This window comes from Sebastes fasciatus, chromosome 18, assembly GCF_043250625.1.
Source record: "Sebastes fasciatus isolate fSebFas1 chromosome 18, fSebFas1.pri, whole genome shotgun sequence".
Lineage (NCBI taxonomy): Eukaryota > Metazoa > Chordata > Actinopteri > Perciformes > Sebastidae > Sebastes > Sebastes fasciatus.
In genome coordinates this window covers 30066411-30071327 of record NC_133812.1, presented here as the reverse complement: position 1 = coordinate 30071327, position 4917 = coordinate 30066411, and the positions used below count along the sequence as shown (strand labels likewise).

The following is a 4917-nucleotide window of genomic DNA, read 5'->3' as shown; positions in this document are numbered from 1 at the left end:
TTTCCAAAAAAATTTCGACATTTTATACTATGACTTTTTTTCATTAAATTTTTCGACATTTTATACTATGACTTTTTTTCATGAAATTTTTCAACATTTTATACTATGAGTTTTTTTTCATTACATTTTTCGACAATTTATACTTTGACTTTTTTTTCATTCAATTTTTCGACATTTTTTACTTTGACTTTTTTTCATGAAATTTTTCGACATTTTATATTATGACTTTTTTTTCATTAAATTTTTCGACATTTTATACTATGACTTTTTTTTCATTACATTTTTCGACATTTTATACTTTGACTTTTTTTCATGAAATATTTCGACATTTTATACTATGACTTTTTCTTCATTAAATGTTTCGACATTTTATACTTTGACTTTTTTTCATGAAATTTTTCGACATTTTATATTATGACTTTTTCTTCATTAAATGTTTCGACATTTTATACTATGACTTTTTTTTCATTACATTTTTCGACATTTTATACTTTGACTTTTTTTCATGAAATATTTCGACATTTTATACTATGACTTTTTCTTCATGAAATTTTTCGACATTTTATACTTTGACTTTTTTCTATTACATTTTTCGACATTTTATACTATGACTTTTTTTTCATGAAATTTTTCGACATTTTTTACTTTGACTTTTTTTTCATGAAATCTTTCGACATTTTATACTATGACTTTTTTTTCATGAAATTTTTCAACATTTTCTACTATGACTTTTTTTTCATTACATTATTCGACATTTTATACTATGATTTTTTTTTCATTACATTATTCGACATACTTTACTATGACTTTTTTATGAAATTCTTTGACATACAATAATATGACTTTATTTTATGAAATCTTTCGACATTTTATACTATGACTTTTTTTCAAAAAAAATTTCGACATTTTATACTATGACTTTTTTTCATGAAATTTTTCGACATACTTTACTATGACTTTTATTATAAAATTGATCGACATACTTTAACAGATGTTTTCTTTTCATGATATATCGACTGTTATTTGATAAATTTTACATAGTTCTTCTGATCTCATCTGCATCATTTATCTGATTTATCATCCTGACATCAGCAGCATCGATGCAGCGTCGCTGGTCAACGTCTCAAACGCAGCTGATCACCTGTAAAGGTTTATCATTTTAGCAGCTTGAAGGACAAATATAAATATAAAACCAAAAAAGACTGTTTTTATGTTTTGAAAAGCTTCCTGTCGTCTCACAGACAGATCAGTCAACACACACACACACACACACACACACACGCACACACACTTACATCATCATAATCCATTGACAGAAACACACAGAGCGAGGTGAGCCTCTCCTGCCTTCCAATCCCTGAACTGCTGCAGAAATATGAAGGATTATTTCTGTAAATCTGCTGCCTAACACACACACACACAAACACACGCACGCACGTACACACACACACACACACACACACACACACACACACACACACACACGCACGCACACACACACACAGAGAGGGACGTAAACAGATTATTTCATGAGAAGCCGGGCTGTGTTGGTGTGTGAGCGTCATCTAAAGAGGAATAACATCATTCAGAGCTGCAGCCTCCTCGTGTTCCTCTAGCCTCTTTTATTCTGTTTCATTAACTGGTTCCTACGACGGAGAATCAGGAACACACTGACGGAAACAAATCTGACATTTAGACAATAAAGTCACAATTTAATGAGAATAAAGTCAGAACTTTACAAGAAGAAAGTTGTAATATTACGAGAATGAATTCATAACTTTACGATATGTACGCGTGGCTTCGGTGTGGATGGCGTGCTTCTAGTGGCGTTTTGTCCTTTGTCACCAAAAACTTGCTAAAAAGCCCAAACTTACAGTCAATCTATTTCTTTTCACGTCAGAACTAAGGTAGACGACATCTCTTCAAATGAAACACCATCATCACAGTCAGAAACCACAGACCTCCTCGCTGTGCGCCACACTCACATCACATTAGACTATGGCGAGCCACAGCGACACTCTTCGGTCGCCATTTCAATGTGTCCAAACCAACCGGTCCCGAATCGTTCACGGCTGAACCAGACAGAACTCTGCAAACAGAGAGACAGAGGAGCAGGAGAATCACCGGAGCACACAAAAACACACGACCCGACCCGCTCTCATCAGTGAGATATGGACGCTTTAATGGGGGACGGCGTTAACGAACCCGTCTCACGGCGGTCTACACCAGCTCACCTTCCCTATTAGTGTATGAACAGTCCAACGCTCGGTGAATTCTGCTCCACGATGATCGGAAGAGCCGACATCGAAGGATCGATAAGGGACGTCGCTTTGAACGCTTTGCCGCCACAAGCCAGTTATCCCCGTGGTAACTCTTCTGACACCTCCTGCTAAAAACCCAGAACGTCAGACGGACGCCGGTCCGGTGCGGCTCCGCGTTCACGCTCTGTATTCAGACTGAAAATCAAGATCAAGCGAGCTGTTGCCCTTCAGCTCCACGGGCCTCAGTATCAGATGGCGAAGGGCGTGACAAAGTGCCGAAATGTGTCGGCCTGAACGCTGTTATTGGCTGCTGAGGGTTACAGAACCACACGAGGTCCAAAAGCTCCACGCTGAAGATCAGAAACGTCCCGAACACAACAACATGAGAAACTACAAACAGCAGCGTCTCTACAGAACCCGATCCCACCACACCGTACCGGGTCAGGACCGATGATCCACAAGGATTATTATCATTATTATTACTATTATCTATAGACCTTTCTGCATATTACAGCTGCAACTTGATTATCATCCATTTGATCCTGTTTCCAACCACATTCATTCTAATATGTTCAACAAAAATAAAGCAGAGTAAACTTTGACTTTCTTTGAGTCAACTTTTAACAGAAACTGGAGGCGTGTAAGAAAATACTGAAGAAATCGAATAATGCAATATATGTTTCGTGATACTGTATTGATTCTCCATTTTTAATTGATATTTTACCAGCTAAAGATGAACTCAGTCAATATTTGATTTCATCGGCAGAGAGACGAGTTCTGATGTTGGATGTTACAGAAAGTGATAACTGTAGATCAAACTGTTGTGACTGGATGAAATCAGAAGTGAGATTGTGTTCAGGCGGTTCCGTCTTTATTCTGGGACAGTTTTACTACAATTAGATTAAAAACTCGTAATATAAGTCCTCAGTCACAGAATCACCACACATCCAGCTGGAATCTCAGAATCATGATGTGACACCAACCAACCAACACGCTGTGACCATAAACTCTGATGTTGTGGCTTTTCTCCTGCAGGTAGTCAGCGTGCACAGTTTAACATCATTAATGAGCTTTAAAGGCTCCACTGACCTCTTTCAGTCCGGTAGAACCGATCCTCCGCGGTCCTCCGTGGATCCACCGGTTGGGGGTCCTCCCCCAGAAACATTGTAGTTTCAGAGACTTTGTTTCTGGAGACTTTAAAACAACGAAAATAACAAAATAATAAGTTCACTGCAACAGCATTTTATGTTAAACTTCTAATTTTACCTTCAAATGTCAGGAAAGAAAACTGAATAATTGGCCCCTCTGGTGTAAACTTTGAGTGTGAATATTGATATATTTACTGTATTGTTATGGTTGTTGTTATATATACCTTGTCCTAATTGTTTATCACTGATGTAGTCATATTATTTCTTTACATTAATCTTGTCTCTAGGCTTCAGATAAACCCAGTGGGGTTGTTGCCTCTCTCTGCACTGTATATTATTCATTTATTTATGTTGTAATGTTGTATAGTCTTAAATTGTGCAAATAAAAAAAAAAAAAAATCTAGCATAAACTAATATTCATCAGTTTTAAGTCACTGTTTGACCCTGCTGTCCCTTTGTTAGGATTAAACAAGCTGCACAGCGCAGAGACAGGTTTAAACAAGTCCATTTGACTTATCAGACATATCACATTCAGACTCTGAGCTCAGTCCATCCGCCGGTCCACCGGGAGAACGGTCGGTATCCAGAGGTCCAGTCCAGCTCTGATGGAGGGATTTAACGTAATGTTGACGCACCGGTTGTTTTGCGCGGTGTTCCGGTGTTCCGGTGTTCCGGTGTTCTGGTGTTCCGGTACATCCGGCACTGAGTTTAACTGTTTAACTGTCACATTATAACAAACAGCAGGCTTCATTCCTCCTGATGAAACACAACAAGCACCAGACCAGAACCAGTCAGACCAGACCCAGTGCACCAGAACCACCAGAACCACATCAGGCTCCACTTCCTGGTCCCTGTGACCTCCTGTGACCTCTGACCTCCAGTGACCTCCAGTGACCTCCTGTGTTTCTCCACAGCGCCTCTCTGGTTTGTTTCTGCTCCAACACCTGATGTCTGCTTTCTACTCTCTCACGTTTTACTCCAGAATTACTCACCATTTCTGGATGCATAACTCTAAATATAAATATATATAGATATATATATATATTTAGAGTTATATATATGTATATATAACTCTATATATATATATATATATCTATATATATATATTTAGAGTTATATATATATATTCTCAGATCTCTACACATTAATCCAAAAACACACACAGGAAAGACAAAACTCCAACAACAACGTTAAGTTTTCTCTAAACGGTATTTTATGTTCAAATGTCAAAAACACTCCGTCATAAGAATATATGATATAAGTGCTCCATATGAAACACTACGAACAGAAAACACTGATATGAATTCATTATCAGTGTTACTCCTGTCAAATAAAATAAGTTATATATTTATATATTATATATAATTATAAATATTATATAATTAAATATAATTAACACCAATTAAAAAAAAATATTTTGGTGATATAATTATATATATATATAATCATATATAATTATATGATTATATATATATATATAATTTTATATATATATATATATAATTATA

At 36.4% G+C, this 4917-nt stretch overlaps 1 long non-coding RNA gene across 1 annotated transcript; it reads right to left on the bottom strand.

The window, feature by feature from the left end:
• Nucleotides 1–1617: 1617 nt before the first annotated feature.
• Nucleotides 1618–4086, bottom strand: LOC141756368 (uncharacterized). Its single transcript, XR_012591458.1, has 3 exons — nt 4045–4086; nt 3351–3455; nt 1618–2089 (listed from the first exon to the last, which is right to left on the bottom strand). It is a non-coding gene; the product is annotated as an uncharacterized LOC141756368 (long non-coding RNA).
• Between the last annotated feature and the right edge of the window lie 831 nt (nt 4087–4917).